At 40.3% G+C, this 23,994-nt stretch overlaps 1 pseudogene; it reads right to left on the minus strand.

The window, feature by feature from the left end:
• LOC149142528 (delta-aminolevulinic acid dehydratase, chloroplastic-like) overlaps nucleotides 1-3,782 on the minus strand; it is an 83,098-nt pseudogene extending 79,316 nt beyond the window's left edge.
• Between the last annotated feature and the right edge of the window lie 20,212 nt (nucleotides 3,783-23,994).

The following is a 23,994-nucleotide window of genomic DNA, read 5'->3' on the forward strand; positions in this document are numbered from 1 at the left end:
CGTACTGTGGGATGCGTGTCACTCCCACATTTTATTGCATCCGTTTGGTCGAAACCCGCCGCCGTACATAAAGCGGTGCGATAAAACCATAAACCGCCTCCCATTTCCCACTGCTGACGTTGTCACCCATGTCAGCGCCCACGTCAGCGCCCTTATTAGCGCCCACGTCAGCTGCCACCTCATCATTGTTCCGTCTGTCGCGTCCGCCACGTCAGTGCCAAGTCACCTTCCGTACTCCCTCGCTACCCGAAAAATATGATGTCATGCTGACGTCACCCGACCAAAGCGCGCCAAAAACCCACCAAAATCAAAATTTTGTTAAGAAATCGTTTTAACATTGTTTTTTTCCATTCTTCTTTGTTTGTTTTGCATGAGCTTTGCATGGTCATTTACGTTCAAAACACCATTTTAGCCGCACAGTCCACCACCCAGGGAAATTCACTCCTCAGCTCGGCCCCTCAGCTCAGTCTTCTACCTGCATTTCGCACCAGGCGCCCATAGAATAGGTATTTACCTGTAATTCGCCCATAAACCCTGTTTTTTCGAGTTTTCTGTAAAAATCACCCGATGAACTAAAATTCTAGTTAAATTGCGCTACTACCTCTACACCTCTGCATTATAAATCACTATTTTACCCATTTTTCCAAAGAAATCTTGTGAATTATCTTCTCCTTTGCGAAATTGTCCATTAAACAAAAATTCAAGCCTTTTCGCCTGCAAAATCACCAAAAACGCCCAAATATTGAACTAAATTCATCAAAACACCTACAAAAGGAGCACCATTTCCACTGTTTTTATCCAGCTTCCCTACTAAACTCTTCAAACTCTATCTTCTACTGTGAATTTTACCGAGCTGGGCAGTTTCTAAATAAAACTCAGTCTACAATTTCCTGGGAAAATCCCCAGAGCTAGTATTCCATTTTTTATTGCTGCAAAAGCTCTAACTCCAACTAAAAGGGTCGTAAAATAACTTGAAAATGGAGGCTTCAGTGGCCTTGAATGTTACCCCCTTGAATGCACCACATAAAGAATTGGAATGGATACCCCTTGCTGACAGGGATTTCCAGATTAAGGATATGATGGGTTACAAGCCTCACCTTCAAGCCTTTTGTGAAATTAGAAATAGCTACAGAAGCAACACCGATATCTTCAGAATTTGAGAATCCAGCATGCCTATCTATTGCCTCCCTTCAGTGAATGTGCTCCCTGATTTCATCCATTTATGCTGTGAAAATTATGATCCCACACAAAGAGCAGTTATGGCTCCATCTGGGACTGTAATCTTCTATATTACTCCTCAATCCATAAATGAGATGCTGAACTTTAGGCCAATTGAGCCTCTGGCTCCTCTCACCATGAAATTTTTGCTTGACCAAGGGGCCAAACTGCCCAGTTAAGAGATAACCAGAATTGCTCAGTTATTCATGAAATGAAATTGCCAGCCCGAGCAGCCTCCTCCTTATCTCCAATGTTGGTTCAATGAGGCAGGGAGACTCATTGTAGACATGATATCATACATTTTAGGATTCAAAACCAGTGAGTTTGTTGATGAAATTGTTTTAGTATTGATATCCATATTCGCTCCAGGACAACCCCCTTCTGTCAAGTATGATTATGCCACCTTCATAGAAAATAAAATGCATGAGCAATTCATGAACTTGGACAGAGAAAGAGTGTTCAAATACACATCCTACATATATCATTTCCTGTTGTACTATCAACCTGATAGTTTCCAAATTCCTCTTAGAAGATTGGACCTCAAAGGAGAAAGCAGGTCTGTAATTTTCTGGACCTTAGTATTCCATGAAGTCCACAACTCCCCTTATACATATTGTGAGTTCATTGACCTATTCATATATCCAGCCACTTCTTTGTTGATGACAACTCCTCTTGCCAGGCTCTCTGCTGAAATGCAGAAAATTCTACATCTCTCCAAAGACTACAGTATAGGTGACTGGTATTTTTACCAAAATCACAAAGTGATCAGTATTTATGACTGTGAATTACACCCATACAAGCTGCCAAAGTATGTCCCTATGAGACTCTTTTCCCTAGAATACTTCCGGAAATTTAGTAGTTCAGATTTGACTCATTTCTATGGTGCTACGAAAAAGGCACAGCTCAAGATAAGACATCAATTGGGCCCTTTTATCTTCAATAAAGGGGAAGACGCCTGGGAAGAAGCAGTTAAGATTTTAAGGGAACAAGTTATGTTGAAACAAAGTTTTCATTGGTCACCATATGACCCTGTACATTTCATAAGTTTTAGAAGAGTCAAAAATAAGCGTACAGGATATGTTCACCACAAAATCCCTAAAATTCAACAATATGCTAATCAACAAGAATGGGTAGAAGGCACATTAGTTGAAGAGGTTACTAAAGAGGAGAAATTAGAAAAAGCAATGAAAGGGCTTGAAAAAGCACTTGACCTAGACTCTTTTGGACAGGTCTCTTTCATATTGCCTCAACACATTGGAGCGGGCACATCATCTGCCACAACTTCACAACAACCTGCCCAAGAGAGTACTCCACCTGCAGGGACATCCAAAGGCAAAGAAGTACAACATTCAGAACAACAATATATAATGGTTGATTGGCTAGATACAACAAAGCAGCAAAGCCAAGGGAATGGTCCTTCAAGATAAACAAATGTACCTGAAATCCATGTGCTACAAACTCCTCTCAATGAGGAAAGAGCCAAGAAAATAGACAGACAAGAAGACACACCTTTAAGAGGATTAGCAGAACAACAAGGTGAAAAGAGGCAAAGGTTAAACCCTTACTCTGAAGAGGAACTGGCAGAAGAGACAGCATGCAACCTAAGGGGTGAGGGAACAACTGAACAACAGATTCCTCCAATTTTGGAAACATCAACTAGCTCATATCAGCAAGAGCAAGAGAGGCAGCATGGTGTGGAGGTTACATCCACCAGGCCACAGAGCAAACAAGGCTCGGATATCAAGAAAGCCTTTACTGAAATAAAGGCTAGAAATGACCCAATAAGGATCCAACTTTATAATCAGTTGCTGAGAACAACCCCCACAAATCAATAAAGGCTAATGGCAGCCTATGATATTCAAGAAGGGAAAATGACTCTTAGTCACTTTAGGCCCACAATGCAGTAGCCACAGTCAGCTGCTAATTATATTAGGACCAATCTGGAAGTTCTCTCTAAAGAAATCCACCCAATGGACCAGATTGAATTACATAAAAAAAACTAGAGAAATGGTGTACTCCAGCTTGGCAGACAAGGCATTATTAGCTCAAAAATTGCAGAATTCATTGCACAATACCTCTGCCCAATTAAAGTTGGAGAAGGCCTCTTCATTATCCAAGGATAACAGGATCAAATCCTTGGAGGAAATTATTATTGAGCTGGGACATGATCCCAAGGATCCCAAAGGCATACAGGCCTTAATAAAAGAGAAAGAAGAAGTTATTGCAGCCCTCAAGAAGCAGCTCAAGCTGCCAATTACAATGCACCCTCAAACCACAGAAGTTGCATAGCAGAAATAAGAGGAGGACGTGGTGAGTTTGTTGATGAGGATGAATGAGAGACTGGCAGAAACAGAGAAGGCATTGGAGGAAGAACTACAAGGGAAACAGGGAGAGTTGGCCTCTCAGCCATCTCAAACGGCTCCAATTGTCACAACAGCTCCTCCAACAACTACAACAGTAGTCCCTCCTACTGTCCCAGAATCAACAGCAGGTACCTCACCATCAGCAACAGTTTCAACAACAATTGCAGCAACAACAGCAGTACCAGATACTAGCCTGAGCATGGAAGAGATGATGAAGGAAATAAAGGCTTTAGAACTCCAAATGGCAGAGCTAAAGGAAGCCAAAGAAAAACTGGCCAAGCTAGAGGTGTGCTATGATAAATCAAAAACAACGGTGGCTGAGAAAACAAGAGAAGTAAAGGCCTTGGAAAATAAGGTAAAATCCTTGGAGAAAGACCTTACTCTTCACAAAACTCTGGCAGAAATCGAAACAATTTTGTGGACAAAAATTGGCCAGTCCATCACTGATCAATGGACATAAATACAGACTATCCATGACCAAATTGAATTGGTAGAAATAGCTCAAGTTGAGATTCAAAAGACCAGAGCATTATTAGCAAACAAGCCCGAACAAGCCAATAGACTAATTCATTTTTTGAATACTCATACCAGAGATCAACTAGCAGCTCTGGATATTAAGGACAGAGCAGGCACCATTTTGACAGTGAAAAAGGTGCTGACCATGAGGAATTTTTTACAAAATATGGAAAGAAAGTGCCAAGAAATGCAGACATAAATAAATGCCTTTACAGAAAAGTTTGCAGTCTTGTAGAGCAAAGGGTTACCCAGCTTATTGACTAGCAATCAGAGACTATTGGCACATGAACAGTATGCTGGCAGGGTTAATACCTATGTTACCAATCAAATTACAACACCATCAAGCATTTCAGAAGACACAATACCTCCCTCTGGACATAGCTTATATGACAAATTAGAAAATTTCTTCTACATTGAACATGAGATGACACATCTTTTTGAAGTCCATCACAATTACTACAGGTATACTGAAGTTGATGAAACATTAATAAAATTACAAAGGCACCAGCTGCCAACAGACCAATGGTGGCAGGGCATGTTGGAGATTTTACCACCAAGGTAGTGTTAGTGCTTTTTCTTTTTGATCATCTGCATTAAATCAAATTCAATGCACATGCCACCTATCAGAAAAATGAAAATAACAGAGAAAGGAATTCACGCTAAAAAGCGTTAAGGCAGAATCAGGCACAGATGGAAGGGTCGGGACAGCAACGCAGGAACGCGGAATAAAGAGACAGCTACCAGCCGACTGGGTGAGTCAAAAAGTCAAATATATCAGACCACCTAAGGCAGCCAGCACAACACAAGTTACTCCTACATTCATTGTGCTCTGTTTTCGATGTCATTTATTGCCTTTGAAGAAGTAGATGGATAAATTTATTGCTTGATATTTTCTCTATGAGATATTTTGTAACTCTTTTTATAAATACCTCCTCAAGATATATATTGTTGTTGGTTGGTGAATATCATTCTGGACCTGCACTATAATTTTGAGAACCCTTCTGAATAAAGATTGCTGGAATGCTTTGCTGATGAACTTCCTGGTTGTGGAATTAATGGCAGAAGAATATGTTACAGAATTCTCGTGTTACCTCATGGATCAATAAGTTTTCTAACTCATGTTTTACTGTTTCTATTTTTTATATATCATCTAAGTATCATGCTCTAAATTGTAGGAAAAAAGCATAGCCCAGAATTTACATTGATGTACTCTGTGTTCAATTCCTGTCAATTTTTATGTTTTCTTCAGGACTAGCATAGGCAGGAATTCTTGACTGCTCCTGTCTCCCTTGTTCTTGCACCCTAAATACAGTTAGGGAATTCTTAACTGCTCCTTGATATTATTTACTCATCTTCCCTCTGTCAGCATAATGAAAGATTCTTAACTGCCTCTCATTCCCTGACCTCATTTCATCTTATTCCAGCTTGACAATTGTTCTATGTTTAATTATCTTGTTCTATAGTTCCTCCTTTTGCCTAAGAAACCATACCCAGAAATTCATTTTCATTGACTCCATTAACCCAATGGTCTGAACTTCTCTTATTTTGCAGCCCTGTTTATTGAATGTCACCATCCAAACGCCAAACAAACACGTGTGCTTCATAACTAGCCTAACACATAGCAAAACAAAGCTAAATCATAAAGAGAGAGCCCTCTTTGGCTGTAGATTGGCTAAGATCTGCATCCGAAAGACTAGGCAGTGGTTACCTCGGTTGTATTCCCTTTTCTCATATATTTTGACCAACAACCTGAGTGATAACACCACCTTGGAAGGGAAATGAAATCTTTTTGAAATATGTAGAAACAATGGCAGCCATAGCATAAACCCAGGGCCTTCCTAGTAAAATATTATAGTCAAGGAGTCCATCAATGACCTTGACTTAAATATCTACTGTCTTTCCCCCTAGTTCAACTTGCAAGCTACTTAAAATCCCATATGGAGTGTACGTTCTTCCATCGAATGCTTTTAATGATTTTTGGTGATCGTGACAAGGGTGGCGAACCGAGAGTTTTCCAGCAAATCATTGACATAATACAGGTAGATGCCCCCTCATCAATGATGATTCGATGAACATTTTTATTGAGGGCTTTTACCTATATAAGGAAAGTGAGTTGGGTTGATAACTGTGGTTTATATCTGTTATGATCAAAGGTCACAAGATTGGAATCTGTTGGATCGATTCCACCTATTGTTGATAACAAAGCCTACTTTTGGGAGGGACAATTTTGCAATACCTCAAGTGTCAACATAGTGGATGGCGATTAAGCTAGATCCTCCACTATATTATAATTCTGAGCAACTCGAGCATGAGGATTAAATTTCGATTTATGTACAACTCCCTTTGGTGGCTTTATAGTTAATTAAGGAATAATTGGTGGAACAACTTCTGGAAAGGTCGTTGTTGAAGCACTAGGTTGATCAGTAGCCCGGTTGTTTGACGATGATGGATTCACATAATCTTTACTCCTTATCGATACCAAAGCATAATTTTGCTTGTTTGCGATGGAGAGCTTTAACACTTGGGATGCAGAAGCATTATCGGTAACAAGCATATTAGTTTATGGGTTTGGAAATGGATCAGTCAACATCGCTGAGGTATTCGAAGCCTTCAAAAATTTTGAAACCTCATATTGATGTGGATAGTCTCCCGTAAAATTCTCCTCGTTACATATGAAACATGGATAACGAGGAGGTTTTCTGATGATTTTTCAGGAGTGGAATTCTCCTGTTTCTTCTTATTATTTTTCCCTTTCTTCTTACCCCCTGGTTGCTTTGTATTTTTTCCTTTGTCAGATGACACGACATTAATCACCAAGGCAATAGAATTGTCATTTTCATTTTGACTAGAAATAGCAAGAGCTTGATGAGATGGACCTCTTGCGATTTGCGTGGTTGATGCACCGATCACACCATCACCGGCATGAGAGTCCTATTCAATTTAGGAGGAGGTGGAACAGAAAAAGCTGTTCTAGGAGCATCATGAATTTTGTCGTAGAGTGTGCCAAATTGAGTATAGATCAAATCTAAATATTGTACATGAGAAATGACTTGCTCTTCAGTGACAACTCCACCTTTCGCCGCGTCCTCAGTGATAGATGGCAATAAGGACTTAATAAACCACTCAGCTAAAAGCTGATCAGGAACATATGTTTTTACCATTTGACGACGATGTCACCACTCATTAATATGATAAGATATGTGAGTGGACATGGTCTGTTTAAAATTGGTAAGGAGTTTTTTTCTAGTTTTGTACCTGATGGGTAACTGAAAGTGGGTTAGAAAAGTAGTGGCAAGGATGGTGAAGTTATCAAATGAAGCTCTAGGCAATTCAATATACCATTTCACTGCTGGACCAGTGAGCGTTCTCTTAAAAATGTGAAGTCTAATCGAATCATCATTCAGAGTGTTAGATGAGCACCACAAATGAAAAGTCATTACGTGATTCAGTGGATATTCACCTGGATTTCCACTGAACTTAGGAATATCATAAGGGAGTTTATGAGGAATTTCCAGCCACTAAGTGGTGTATGCAATTGGATCATTCGCTAGCCAGTTCAAATCTGGTAATTCTAGAATTGCTACAAAAGGCAACTCATGATTCAGGTTGGGTGCAACATACCTAGGATAAGATGGAATTGCCTGAGCAGTAGGTCTTTGAATACGAGCATAATGCATCTATTGCTAGTAACTTTGATAAGGTTGTTGGACATAACCAATATAGTGTGGTTGTTTGTTGTGGGGAAAAGTATCCGACTCGGAATGACCCTATCCCTACTCTAAGGGTGATAGTTCCTTAGCAACAACTGAAAGTAAAGCTTTGATATTTTTCCTTTATGAAAGTATAGAGAAGGAAGAAAAGATTGACCAACCGATGTCTTTCGCTTTTGTCGATCATGTCTTCTCTCTTTGCCTCTTGTTCCCAGCTCCTTGCTCCCTTTGCCGGCCCAGCTACACAAAGATCCTGCAAAAACAAGCGAGGGAAACTACAAGAAACATGTACTCATAACTGATGCATGGATTAGAATGAATCAAATATACAGATAAAAACAATACATCATTGCAATACAAGTATATAGGAGAACATCAAAGCTTTATTGATAGAAGAAAAAGGTTCTGAGAAGGTTACAACCATAAATGGCTCCAATCCAGCAGCACCTCCCCAACAACAAGAAATCTCCTCTTCCCCTCTATAAAAGCAATCACCCAATAGCTCTAACTGTAAACCAACAACACTTCCTTGCTTTGCACAAAATTCCAGCCTCTCTAGACCTCATAGAAGAGCTCTATATATAGGAGATTTGGAGAAAGGATGAGTCAGCTTGAGACTGACCTAAAGCTGCCTTGTGTCCTCTCCCTCTTCAGTTAAACTTCAGTTCTTGAGTCCACTTGGAGATCCTTGCTTCCACATGGAGATCAAGTACCTTTTACTCATCATAGGGCGAATTCCTTGAACCAAGTGTCAGTTTGGAAGCTTCCTGGGCAGTTGACACCTTGCAGAATGACTGTGCCACTTGGCCAATCTCGCCTAGCGCAGGTAGCCTTCATTGGTTTTGACTTTCAGCGCAGGTACAAGGAGGAGCAGTTGACATTCAGCGTAGATGCTCAGTGGAGCAGCTGACATGATCCAAAAATAGCCTGTTTTTGAGTGTTTTCAGGTGGAGAACTGATAGGAAGTGCTGTGGTTTGCTGACCTTGTTCCTCTAGGGGTAAGAACAACATGTTTAGGGACTGGGGATCCCTGTAATTATTGACATTTCATGCTCCATGCTGCGAGGCACAAAAATGTCTATAACAGTTGCCCCCTAAAGTATGAGGTCGTTTATCGGGTGAAATGCTTTATCCAGAGGGTCCGAAGTTCATTCAAGTGCTGAGAGGTGCCCTGTAATACAATACAATACAATATATTATTTTTCATTCTGTTTTCATGATCTAGCTGAGGCGGGCATTCCCATGGTCAGCTTTATAAATACATTTTGGTACATAGAACAGACGATCGTCTGATGGTAGACTGATAATTTTCTGCTGAAATTATCATCCTTTGAATAGGATGATCATCTGCTGCAATGATGTACATGACAAATGATTTTATATTTCCTGAATATGTATCGCAGCCCGGATGGATGAAACTAGATCTGGGGTCTTCAAACTCATTCGATCTTCACTCTAAGTACAAGTCGATCCATGTGAGAATTTCGCTGAAGTCGAACATGGAAAGACATCGCTTGATTACCGGTCAATGATAAAAAACCATTAACAAGCGCGAGAGGAATCACCGATAATGATAATGACCCTCAAGGTACTGCAGTACAATTCACGTGGCGTGAATAAAGAACTTGGCGTCGAACGCCACGCAAAATCTTCTGGTCGAAGGTCATTGATGTATACCTGTCGCCGGAAGTGAGAAACTTGCCATTGAGGCATGCAAGCTTCAAAGTACTGATGGGGTTGTTCCTAGATCAACTTCTTGGATAATGAGCTGAAGTCGACAAGAAGCGATCCGTCAAAGGAGGGCCTTAATGAATCCCACATCAATGACACGGAACGGAGCTAATGATTTTAGTGGAGGTGAAAACAAACTGTGACATATGATTCAGGGTGGCGATCATGAATGGATGAAGGATAATGTATGGCAGTGGATGGGACACGGTTGACACTTTCAGAATGACCTCTCTTGAACATATAACGACACTGATGCGATGGATCGGTAGCATTACCCCAAAATGTGGATGGTTTGGCGAAGACCATGGTGAATGAAACAACCCAACCCGATGTGGTACGGAAGAAAAGTGTCATGTTCAAGAGCGACTTGCTACCATTAAGCTTTGATGTTCTCCCAATTTTTCCCCAGTCATTTCTGACCAGTACCTCTTTATTTTTGTCAAGCTTGAGGAGGATAACATATGCTTGTTCTATAACCTGCCCTTCGGGCAAGCCCATCGCTATGATTTAACGAGCTTAGCGATAGGGAAACTCGTTCTTGTCTAAAGACAAGTTTGTCGCTATTTAATCATTTTAACGAGTCTAACGACAAGGAAAACTCGGTCCTTTTCATTTTTAGAGAGTCTGAAAAGGTACAGAAAGTTAACTCCATAATTCCTTTTTCGTCATCTAATCCCTTAAGTCCGAAAAAGTATAAAACAATACAGAAGGGATGGGTGTTCGGTACTTTTAACGAGCCGAACAAGACAAGCGCTCGATCTTTTTGTGTAATAATCCCTTAGGTCCAAAAAGATTAAAGTCTAAAAGAGGGATAGCTCTTCCGGTCCCTTTAATGAGCTGGAAGGCCAGAACTCGGCAAACTTTTCATATTTTACGAGTCAGAAAAGAGCTCAAAGATGACTCATCTTTTGAGGAACGAGTGATAAACAGGGATAGCAACTGATTCCAGGTACAAATTGGAATTTTCCAATCACGGCAGTGTCACAAGGATGGCTAGGTGAAATCACTCTTCGCAGATGTTCCTCAAAATGGGTAAACACACAAATGGAAGTGAATGATCGGCCAAATGACGGTGGAGGTGACGGTGCACAAACACGACCAAGGCTTTTATGGCTGATGAATTTACGATCTCAGAAGGTTATTTACCGGGATAGGTTCTTTGTTTTAGATAAAAATGAGCTTAAACTCTGGAGGGAACATTGCTCACTGCTTTTATTTATTTTTTAACGAGCATGAAGACCGCGTTAAAACTGCTCGGATCTTGCGTTTATTTTTTAACGAGCATGAACCATGTGCTAAAACTGCTCGAAATACCAGTCATAAAATAAGAATGCCTCCTCTAAGGTTCCATTTTTTATAGAGCTTGCGCCTTACCAAAGCTATGCTCCAACTCATCCTTCCTTTATGTAAGTTCGGAAAACGGTTAATCTTAAAACTAGATAAATAACCGCCCCTAGCTTACACTCCAAAAGGTTTGCATGCCCCCAGGTATAGGATAGAATTTCGAGGCTGCCCCTCTTCTCCCCCACTTCTGCTCTTCTTTGGGTGTTCCCAGCTACTTGTCACCTTGCTAATCTAATGTTTAACGATACTAGTCTTCTCGTTATTTTAAGGGGTCTTACGCGGTACTTGTCTTCCCGTCGGCCCAACTTTTAACGAACAGCTGTTTGTGACAAGAGAAGAACACTTCTCAAAGACAAAACATTGGTGTTATTGAAGGAGGCTTGCCTCTTTCTTATTATCCAAAGACGGTTCTATTTGCTGCCGCAAATCAATCTCTTTCTTTGGCGATGTCTATCATTAGGTTACTCAAAGATGGTTACCCTATGTCACAACAATAGAATCTCTTTCTTTGGAGGCTGCCCCTACTTATCCTTCAAAACATTTGTTTTAATGGGTGAGGCTTGCTTCAAATATCGTTACTGCTTGTCGCAATAAGGGAATTCCTACTTGGGCATTGCCCACTTCTTTAGACAAAGGTGAATGACTCTTTTGCCAAACACATAACTTTAACAAAAGAATACTATTCTAGAACAACCCCTCTTCCATCCACGGACGGGGTACGGACTAGTCATATTCTTCTGCGGAAATTCTACCTTATACCCAGGGTTTCTTCTGCCCGAAGCAGAACAGGGTGCATGCCCCCTGGGTTCCAGTCTTTCTTTCCAAATCACTCGCACTCATCGGGAAGGAGGACTGGGGGTGGAGGCATATCTTGAGTGAACAGACCATTTAGGATTGGTATTTGACTATTTGCGATGCGAGATCCCGGAAATGAAAGTTGGTCTACGAGCTTGACCATCCTTCCTTCGTGTGGAAAACACATTACTCTAAAGAGTGAGGAGACTATCGCTCCCATGCAATAAATATAGTCACGTCCAAGGAGTAGGTTATAATCCAAGGGTCCTTGGATGACCATCACGTTCAAATTAACGGTCTTCCCTTTCAATGTAACAGGCACATTGGGGAGGATTCCTAATGGTCGACTGGTTCCTTTATCAAAACCTGAGAGATTTCTTAACTCAGGTAAAAGCGCCGGGGAACCCAGTGCTTTCCAAGCAACAGAGGAAAGGATACTCACAGACGCCCCTTCATCAATGATAGTACCAGCCATAATCATTCTATAGATCTGGACAATGATTCTGAATGGTATACTGGCTGGTAACCGAGGTCTGCCTAGTTGATTCCAATCAAAGGATACAACCAGGTTGCTTGGTGGTGGGACCGAATATACGGCCGGGTATGACCCTGATGATGTTCCTTCCTGCGATAAAGGAATGGGCGCATTGCCCTGACGCTCATCAGAGTCGGTGCTAATGAAAAGAACCTGGATGGTGTCATCCTTATTCTCTTCAGTGAGGGTGTCGCATGAAGATGACTCTTCGGCGACGGTGTCATTTGAAGATGAAACTTCTGAAGGTAGAACCAGGTCAACTGCCGTATCGACCTTTGGACTTTCGTCCGGTCTGGATTCAGTAGGTTCATTTTCAGTGACTGACGCTTCAGCCGACCACTTGAGCGGGCCAGCTGTATTTTCAACCAACGAAGGACTTGGCACGAGTTTTTTGTATCCAGGAGGAAGTTTTACCGGAAACCGGACGATCTTCCAAAACTCTCTTCGCTTCGTCTAAGAAGGGACAACGGTGGATGGCATGACTGCCTTCACACAACTTACAGGGGAATCTTACTCCCCCTTTTTGTCTTGATCCTTCACTTTCGCTGGTTGACGGAAAGCAATCAACCTGATTGTCACAGGTTGATGCCCCCGAATTGTGCAGACGAGGGGACCAGTCCCTTAGTATCCGGGGAATACAGGGACAATCTCTATGGAAATGGTCTCCTCTACATATGACACATGGCGATTTAGGCCCGGTCTGTGCAGTGGGTGGGTTTTTGTCAGATGTCTTTTGCTTGCCCCCAGTCGCCTTAGGCTCCTTCTTCTTCTTTTCTTTCTTCTTCTTTTCCTTCTTCTCCTTGGGAGGCTGACTTTTGCCGGCTCTACCTTGCGAAGACGAAGGATCGGAGGAAGAACTTTTGGAAGTAGAAGGCTGGTGGGCAGCTCTAGACTGATCTAACTGTTGACTCGATTGATCAGGAACCATGGTGGCCTGAACTACATTGGTTGAGAACAGCCAAACTAGCAGGCCTATTGTCAGTCCTAGAAGCGACAATGTGGCCATATGGGGCGCACCAACTTCTCCCCAAGAGGAGAAAGGACTAGGACTTCCATCTTGTGGACTTCCTTGGTTGGGGCGTTCCATTTTCTCAACTTACAGATCAACGCGGGAATAAGAGGTGATTATGTTCCGTTTAAAATGAATTTTATAACGACGCTTTATTAGACACAACTTTGCTTTTTCATGTTTTAAGAGTCGAGAAAAAGCTAAAGATGACTCTAGTCGCCTTCGATGTATTAACGAGCCCGAAGTGACAAATGCTCGGTTGGACTTTTTCAATTATAGAGTTTGAAAAAGGCCAAAAGAAACTGCTCTGGAGATCTAGGCAGAGGGTGTGCCAAACCTTTCGCGAAACCGCATAATACGTTTCACCGTACGGGTGGTCGATCTTCGTGAATGCTGTGTTCACTGCATCGCGATCAGTAGGGCGGCCGACATGGCTTCCTAAGGATAAAGGCTTTATTCCTATAGGGGTCTCCCAATATACTCGACGGTACGCGGGAGCACAAGTCCGTATTGATACTTATCGCTTCACCGTGGAGGAATCACCCAACCACTCAACGCTAAGATATCACGTTTAACGACGCCAGAACACGTCTCTAGCTTAGACCTCTATGTGTTTGCGTTATGTTTCAATGCGTTGTTATGTAAATTCAATTCATTTTAATGTTGATCTTGCTTAGCAGTTTGCCTTTAAGGATCACCACGAGATGTATATATACAACTTCCTAAATGCAATCTAAGATGAGAAGCAAAACTTTTCAATCTTTCAACTTTGAAAACCTTAATCTACTGAGGGAAAAGAAAGACATCAGCTTTTCACACAGATCATAGAACACACACTAAATGCACTTTTTCCTAAATCAACATGCAAACTGTCAATAATGCACATGCACAATGCAGATATTTCTTTTCTTTATCCTTAATGTTGATGTAAGACAAAAAGGAAACTGTTGTATAACTTTGAATCTAATTTCAAGCAAAAGTAAACAAGCTTGTCCAAAATCAAAAGACACCTTAAGATCGACTTGTTTAGACACTGGAAATGTATAGATCAAACCACAAAATGAAAAACAAACAAACTCAAACAGCCATGAACAGTAATAAAACTAGCTCTTAAGATCACAAAGACACTTTTACAGTTCAGGATCTAAGAGGCCACAGCTATACTGGTTTGCTTTTCACAATGGGAAACTGTAACTGAAACAAGAAATACTGAAAGAAAAATCACAGTTTCATCACACAACTGAGGCGGAATAATGTCAAGGAAAGTTGGTTTACAGCAAGTACAAATGACAAGCAATCAGCAGCAAAATAACAGTGAAAACAGGGCCAAGACTCAGTGGGAAACCTCAGGAAGACATAGCCTAACTGGTTCAGCGCAGGCTCTGGTCTGTCAAACTGACTCTCAGCATAGTTCCCGAAGGGAGTACCTGCGCTGAAATGCAGACTGCCTTTGGACAGCCTGCACTGAGACACGAGAGTTGCGTTTACAAGGGTTTCCGGGTCATAAAAAGCTCAAAAATTCACTGTTTTTGCTGAAATAAAAAGCTATAGGTCAAGTACAAGCTAAGGGATGATCAAGAGGATGAAAAGCTATCACAAAGAGCACAAGAGTCCTTGTGGATCAGCTCTTCAAATCATAAACTTGCTCAGAAACTGAGCCAGAGCAGCTGCCCTCTACTTTGCAATTGAAGGACTCAATTGCAGTTCGATTTGGTGCTCTCCTTGTTTATGAGATGAATAGCAAGAAACACAATAAACCAACAAGATACTAGTTCCCCAGCAGAGTCGCCAGTTTGTTGTGGGGAAAAGTATCCGACTCGGAATGACCCTATCCCTACTCTAAGGGTGATAGTTCCTTAGCAACAACTGAAAGTAAAGCTTTGATATTTTTCCTTTATGAAAGTACAGAGAAGGAAGAAAAGATTGACCAACCGATGTCTTTCACTTTTGTCGATCCTGTCTTCTCTCTTTGCCTCTTGTTCCCAGCTCCTTGCTCCCTTTGCCGGCCCAGCTACACAAAGATCCTGCAAAAACAAGCGAGGGAAACTACAAGAAACATGTACTGATAACTGATGCATGGATTAGAATGAATCAAATATACAGATAAAAACAATACATCATTGCAATACAAGTATATAGGAGAACATCAAAGCTTTATTGATAGAAGAAAAAGGTTCTGAGAAGGTTACAACCATAAATGGCTCCAATCCAGCAGCACCTCCCCAGCAGCAAGAAATCTCCTCTTCCCCTCTATAAAAGCAATCACCTAATAGCTCTAACTGTAAACCAACGGCACTTCCTTGCTTTGCACAAAATTCCAGCCTCTCTAGACCTCATAGAAGAGCTCTATATATAGGAGATTTGGAGAAAGGATGAGTCAGCTTGAGACTGACCTAAAGCTGCCTTGTGTCCTCTCCCTCTTCAGTTAAACTTCAGTTCTTGAGTCCACTTGGAGATCCTTGCTTCCACATGGAGATCAAGTACCTCTTACTCATCATAGGGCGAATTCCTTGAACCAAGTGTCAGTTTGGAAGCTTCCTGGGCAGTTGACACCTTGCAGAATGACTGTGCCACTTGGCTAATCTCGCCCAGCGCAGGTAGCCTTCATTGGTTTTGACTTTCAGCGCAGGTACAAGGAGGAGCAGTTGACATTCAGCGCAGATGCTCAGTGGAGCAGCTGACATGATCCAAAAATAGCCTGTTTTTGAGTGTTTTCAGGTGGAGAACTGATAGGAAGTGCTGTGGTTTGCTGACCTTGTTCCTCTAGGGTAAGAACAACATGTTTAGGGACTGAGGATCCCTGTAATTATTGACATTTCATGCTCCATGCTGCGAGGCACAAAAATGTCTATAACATTGTTGATAACCATTTTGAAAATGTGGCTATCCATAACCTATAAAGCCTTGTTGCCCAGGTCGTCGGTAGGCTTGATATTGACCAAATCGAGTCTGAGCTTGTTAAACAAGTCCATACTAAGGTTGGGTTTGCTAGAATTGTGGTTGTTGATATTGTGCCAGCCATGGTTATTGGACCATTCGCTATTTCCCAATACCACAGGATTGATCAAGTTGCAGATTAACAATACCCATTGGTGCTTGAGTCATTCCAGATAAATTAGCACTAACCTGAGGTTGCAGTTGAGTCATTGAGACAAGTGGCTATTGTATCCCAAACTGAGAGACTTGAGTCTTATGCCTTGAAACTTGAGGTTGTGAGGAAGAAGGAATAGGTTGAGGTTGAGGCACAATCGTAATAGCAGGTGTAGGGGGAATATTCGACACAGGTCGGATCGGTTGCATTAGATATACAACCCTTGGTTGTTGTGGCAGTATTGGTATCCAACCACTAGATGTAATTCCAGCTTGACCTAAATATTGTTGGAAACTCTCGTATTGTTGTTCCCTAGGAGGAAACAGTGAAAAGGCATACTACTCTCCATATGGCGGCAGCGCAATATTTAAAGGATATATCGGTCTTTGAAAACTGGTTTGCCCAAATTCATACTGGTTTGCAAGATCAAATTGCTGAGTTTCAACATAAGAAAGACCAGATGGGACTCTTGAATGAACAAATAGGAGTAGACCATGGTGCCGAAGAATTCCCTGAGTGGACTCTAGCTAGTGATTGATAACCAGCTGGAACAGATGGTGTGATGTATAAATATGACTCAGGTGCACCAAAAAACATTGTAGGAATAACAGCAGGAGGTTCTATCAAAGCTGCATCAGCTGACACATTCCTAGATTTTGATGGTTGCTCAGACATATTTAGTCTATCCAAAAGCTCTCCAAGTTATTTGACAGGAACTTGCGATGAAGCAGGATTAAAAGAACCAAACTCATGAGTAGAAGGATACAAATGAATCCCAGTTCCAAAATGAAACGGGGTACTAAATGGTGGATCGTCTACTATCTCCTCTATAGAAATCACACCAGGTGGAAGAGGTAGACCGTCAGGTCCATAAAATATTTCTGGAGCTGAAGACGGTATAACTTCTGCAGTGACAGGTACTGGAGGGGTGACACCTTCTGAATATTGAAACTCCATGTCCAGATGTTTAGGTAAATGAACCTCAGTCTCAAAGGAAGGTTCTTGAACAACTACTAGTTCCAATTTAGTGTCGGTTTGAACTGAGATGGGTTCTGGATCAACCTTACATGGAGTCGTTTTAGGTACAGAAGTGTATATTGTTACACTAGGTTCAGTTCTAATGTCCTCTTGTAACTGTGGAACTTCTTCTGTGAAGGAAGATGTACCAAAAATAATTAGAGTAACTGGAGTCTCTGACGATGTTGAAACAAATGTCTCAAATAAACCAGATGAATTGGACTCAGTTAAATGAGACCACTTTTTCCGGATTGGCTTCGCTTCTGGGGGAAAAGATGGTTGACTCGCTAGTATCTGTGAACGACAAGGTTTTTATTGACTTTCTTTCACGTTTGCGGATTATTTGATCAACTCAAAGTTAAGGGGAAAATGATGTTATTCCAAATTCAATTAATTTTAATGACGCTTGGACACAACTTTACTTTTTCATTTTTTAAGAGTCGAGAGAATGCTAAAGATGACTCTAGTCTCCTTCGATTTTTAATCAGCCTGAAAGTACAAGTGCTCAGATGGACCTTTTCTTTTAGAGAGTCGAAAAGGAACGAAAGTGACTACTCTGGAAAATCTAGACAGAGGGATTACCAAACCACTCACAAAACTACAATATACACCTTGGTGATAAATTAAAAAGAAATTACCAAGGACTTATGTACGGCTGTCAATCTTCCTGAATGTTGTGTTTAGTGCATTGTGATCAATAAGGTGGCATACTTGGTTTCCTATGGATAAAGGATTTAATCCTATTGTGGTCTCCCAATATATATGCAACTGTACGGGGAGCACAAGTCCATGCTAGCGCTTGTAATTTTAAGGAGGAGGAATCACCCAACCTTCAATGAAAATGATAGCCACTAGTTTTAACAATGCCGAAACACATCACTAGCCTAGACCTCTAGATATGTTGCGTTAAGTTCCAAATTGTTGTTAGGTTCACTGAAATTTATTTTAAGGTTGATCTTGTTTAGAGTTTTCCTTTCAGTGGTTCACCACGTGATGATGATCTAAAATTTCTAGAATTCAATCTACAATGATAAACAATCTTTGTTTATTTGAGCAATGAAAACCCTAGCTACTAGGGAAAGAAGATAACAATGCTTTTAAGCAAAGAGCAAAGAGCACACACTAGTGCATTTCCCTAAATCATCTTTCTACACACAAATCAAAAAATGCTAAATGAAAATGCATGTATTTTTTTTCGTTCTCCTTAATGTGAAAAATGTCAAATGGAAAGCTAAATGCAGTAAAGATCTGAAATATTTCACTCAAAATGACATTTTTGACAATTTCTTTTTCAAAAGAGAAAGGAATACTAAAAAAAAAAACACTTTTCAATTTTGAACGAAAATGATTTCGACACTTTGAATGTAAGTAAATCAAATCAAATGCATCAAGAAAATTTCAATCGATAATCAAGGGAAGGAAGAATTTACGAAACTTCTCGTTTCCACAAAAATGACAATTACAACACTTTTTGTACCAAAGTGACAAATCAACTAAAACAAATTTTCGACAAAGGATTGTAAATGATGAAAAAATACACAAAAATAGTCACTAATCCTAATGTACTTTAGGCTGATCTAAGTCATGCAAGTGAGGTTCAGTAAAGAGGCACTATTCATATGCAGCAAAACAATCAAACAAAACCAAAAACAAGGTCAAAAAACCCTCCATTTCTAGATGGAAAAAGAGTTCAATCAATCATCGCACCTGGGCTTCATAGAATATGAGATGCATCGGACTTATTGCACTCAAGAGGTGCTATGCATACTTTGTCATAGTGGAAAACAATGTGATGGTCCAGGGAGCGCAACTGAAATGGGTTTCAGCTCAAATGTGGAGCTGTTTTCAATGAGTTAAGGTGGGTTTTGATGAACAATTATGAGCAAAGTATGATGGAATGTCTTGAGAGGTCACTAAGCTACCAAAAGGGCATCTAGATGTGCTTGCAAGTCAAATGTTTAATTCATAAAGATCAACTGAAGTGACATTCATCTACTATGCAATTGCAGAGCAAAAGCAGTTCAAAGGCTACCTGGATGACTTCAGACTCTGTCTATAGTTTATCAAATTGAACATAAAACAAACAATAACAAAAAATGAACATCTGTTCACTCCCCAACAGAGTTGCCAATTTGTTTTTTGGAAAACTATTATTCCAAAGGAATGCTAGCCCTCTAGGTTTGGCAGCTACCCTAGAAACAACAGTTTAAAGCAATTCAATGATTTCTCCTATGCGTAACAAATAAGAGAAAGATAATGGAACCAACCTAGAACTTCTGCTTAATACCTTGCTTGATCTCTCTCTCCTTTGACATATACCGCAACTCTTCCCCATACTTGACACGCTTGGAGAGTACTTGCACAAGTACAACAACAAAGAACCGTCAAAGCATCATGATCTATTACAACATAAACATTACAGAATCAGATATATAATGAACAAATGATAGCATTCACAAATGATAAGATTCACAATTGCACAATCATATGGGAGAAAAATTGAAGAGCTTTATTAATAGAAAGGAGAATTACAACCCTGTTGTCTGATCCAGCATCATCCTCCCAGCTTCAATCCTTCTTCACCTCATGAAATAGAAAGATCATTCCAACAAGAATACAATGCTTTCTTAACTACAAACTATCAGCATTTACTTACAATTCACAACATTCCAGCTTCCAAATCTCTTGGATGAGGGATCCATTTATAGATGTTTGCAAGGGTGTGAGTCATCCATGGGGTTTGATTAGTGTCATTCCATTTGTTACAATTGGTTCCATAAGAGAAGGGATAACAGATGGTTTTAGATCCCTTATTCATCCTTGGGTGAATTCAGTGAGGCAAGTGGCATAGGAGAAGTTTCTAGAAGATTCCATGAGCATCCACTTAGCAAACTATCTTAGACATTTGTCCATCCTCACCCATCGCATCCTATAGAAGGCCTAAATAGTATGCATACTCTTGGAGTGTACCACTCAGTATGCATGCACTTTGCCAGTGGAGCAGTCAGTACAGTTCAATTTAGGCAATTTCAGTACGGTTTCTCAGATGGAAAATTTGGGGAATGATGTATCCAGATGACTATGTTCTTTTAGGGTATGAAACAACTCTTTTAGGGGTTGATGAGCCCTAGTACATTGTCATATAGTTTTGGGGTTGATGTGGCCAAATATGTCTATAACAGTTGAACATAAAACAAAAAACAACAAGAAGCAAACATCTGTTCGCTCGAAAGTGGAGTCGCCGATTTGTTTCTGGGAAAACTAGTATTCCTAAAGAATACTAGCCCTCTAGGTTTGGCAGCTACCCTAGAAACAATAGTTTAATGCAATTCGATGATTTCTACTATGTGTAATAGATAAGAGAAAGATAATGGAACCAACCTGGAACTTCCGCTTAATCCCTTGCTTGATCCCTCTCTCCTTTGACAGATCCCGAAACTCCTCCTTGTACTTAACACGCTTGGAGAGTACTTGCATAAGTACAACAACAAATAACCATCAAAGCATCATGATCTATTACAACATAAACATTACAGAATTAGATATATAATGAATAAATGATAGCATTCACAAATGATAACATTCACAATTGCACAATCATATGGGAGAAAACTTGAAGAGAGTTATTAATAGAAAGGAAAATTACAACCCAGTTGTCTAATCTAGCATCATCCTCCCAGCTTCAATCCTTCTTCACCTCATGAAATACCAAGATCATTCCAACAAGAATACAATGCTTTTTTAATTACAAACTATCAACACTTACTTGCAATTCACAACATTCCAGCCTCTAGATCTCTCGGATGAGGGATCCATTTATAGATGTTTGCAAGGGTGTGATTCATCCATGGGGTTCAATTAGTGTCATTCGACTTGTTACAATTGGTTCCATAAGAGAAGGGATAACAGATGGTTTTAGATCCCTTATTCATCCTTGGGCGAGTTCAGAGAGGCAAGTGGCACAAGAGAAGTTTCTAGAAGATTCCATGAGCATCCACTTAGCAAACTGTCTCCGAAATTTGTCCATCCTCGCCCATCGCAACCTATAGAAGGACTAAAAAGTACGCATCACACTCTAGCAGTGTACCACTTAGTATGCATCGCACTTTGCCAGTGGAGCAGTCAGTATGGTTCAATTTAGGCAATTTCTGGATGGTTTCTTAGATGGGACTTTTGGGGAATGATGTATTCACATGACTATGTTCTTTTAGGGTTTGAAACAACTCTTTTAGGGGTTTATGAGCCCTAATACCTTGACATATAATTTTTGGGTTTATGTGCCCAAATATGTCTATAATAGCTAGATGACAAGCTGAGCTCGTGGAATCTATTTTCATCTTTCCTATCCTTCAATTGCTTCCCATATCTGAACCCCAACATGTTTTTGCAGAAGTAAAAATATGAAAGTGCCCAAGGGGATAATTAATGACTTCTCAAATATGAAGTTTAATGGAAAGGGTATAAGAGCCATTTTCAAGCACAATGCTCGCATTCTTTAATTTGCACTAATCATGAAACTCATTGTGAGGGTATTGCTTGTAGGTTGTTCATCCTTATGTTTGAAGCACATATAAAATAATAGTGTTACACTTTGCGAACCAATTTGATTTACTATTTCAAGCATCTTGTCAAGGAGATCTATCGTGCCTTTGATGAAAAATCATGTATTTAATAAAATCACTTGATGAATCTCTTAATGATTTTCACGATTGCTTCATTCATTTTTGTTATGAATTTTCTGAAGATGTAACAACCCTGGTGAAAATTTCATGAAATAAATGTTAATAAAGGAAAAACAATAACCACATTTTATGGGAAACTTATTCCAATATAAATGTTGGGAAAAATCCTAGTGATGGTGATCACTTGTGATTGGTTTACGGCTAAGGAAATTGGCAAAGGAAATGGATAAGGCTTTGAAAAGAAAAAAATAGAATTTTGACACATTTAGTTATGAAAATAATGGAAGTTAGGAGAAAAGGGAGGTAAAAGGTAACAGGTTTCAAGTCAGGAGGAAAATGAAGGAAAATAATGAAAAATGAAGAAAAATAATGGCCTCATTCATAAAAAGGCTTCTGTGGATCAGCTGGTAGCCTTTTGTCAGTTCTATTTTGGAGCTCTCTCATTATTCTCTCTCTCTCTCATATTCTTGGAGACTTAGATTTTTCTTGGAGCATTCTTGGAGGGTGTGGCATACTTGGAATTTTGGAGCAAGAAGGAAAAGGATGAGTAAGAAAGTGCAACAGGACATCAGGAGCAATAACTATAGTGGGATTTGCTTGCAGGTACCGAGTTGCATGTGTGTTTTATTCACTAGTTATGGCATTCATGGCATATGCCTGTGGAGTTTTGGTCATGATCTGTCACTCGCATGGAGGATTTCCTCTATTTACAGTGGATTTCCTAGCATTTCCATTTCCTAGATAGTCATGGAGATTATGGGTTCATTTCATTGTTTTGTTTTGGCTAGTTCTCATGCTTCATTAGCTTGGGTTGAGTTACTAGTTCTCGAAGCCTTTGTTAGACAAACGCTTTGGAGCATTGTAACAACTTGGGTTGAGTTACTAGTCCCATCGCCTTGGCTGGACAAATGCTCTCGAGCCCTGGGTGGGTTGAGTTAGTAGTCCTAGAGCCTTTGTTGGACAAACAATTTAGAGCCCGACAACAACTGTGGGTTGAGTTACTAGTCATCGAGCCTTGGCTGGAACAAATGCTCTAGAGCCCTGGATGGTTGGAATAGACATCGATCTGATGATGGTTTTGGTGATGTCCAACCATGAGGTGGAATATTCGTTTGATGGGTTGAGGTGGATGGCCTCTGGAAGCCCTCGATGGTTTTGGATTGATGTGTTTTATGAGATCCCTCATTCATGCTTGGAATATGGCATGGGGGTGAATGACTAAAGAGAGATTTGGCTCAACCATTCTATGGTTGGTTGGAACATGGAAGTCCCATCCCAGGTTTGGATTTTGCATCATCAATATACGTTTATTTATCCTTGTATTTCTATGAGTATTATACTGGATTACATGTGGTTTATATGGCTTTGATTTCATGAATATTTCCGCTACTATTATGTGGGTTATTTATTTGTTTTATGAGAGAAGCTATGTATGGATCTCATCATGTTTTTACTTTTAAATGAATGATCAATATATCTATGACCTAATGGATGAAATGATAGTTAATATGTTGAGGCATAAATGTATCTTAGTGAATCTCAACTATATATGAGACCCATATGCTCAGATTTGTTATTTGCACATGTAGATTACATATTCATGATATTTTTGATGAAATTCTTGTCATGGCTAGTACGGGTCCACTCATGGTATTATTCAAGTAATTTCTTTTGCACTATCATTTCCCTATTCTCTTACTATTCTAAATATGTCATTCAATTCTGGGTAGTGACCTGGGCTCTCGACCTGAAAAAGTGGCTAAAATCCTGGGGGTGCTGGCACAGAACTAACAATAAAAGTCCCTCAATGCTAGCTTACAATTCAGTGAGAGCATCCAGAGGTCCCTGGATGTTGGCATCAGAGCATCCAGAGGTGAAGTTGTCCAAAAGCTCTGTGGGACCCAGGGGATGGTTGGCAAAAAGGTTGGATTGGTTCCTGAGGGTCCTAATGATGATGTTGAATGTTTGTAAGATGTGCTTCAA

The sequence above is a fragment of the Pinus tabuliformis genome, chromosome X (genome assembly GCF_031772625.1).
Source record: "Pinus tabuliformis cultivar Carrire ecotype Pingquan chromosome X, CPIR1, whole genome shotgun sequence".
Taxonomy (NCBI): Eukaryota; Viridiplantae; Streptophyta; class Pinopsida; order Pinales; family Pinaceae; genus Pinus; species Pinus tabuliformis.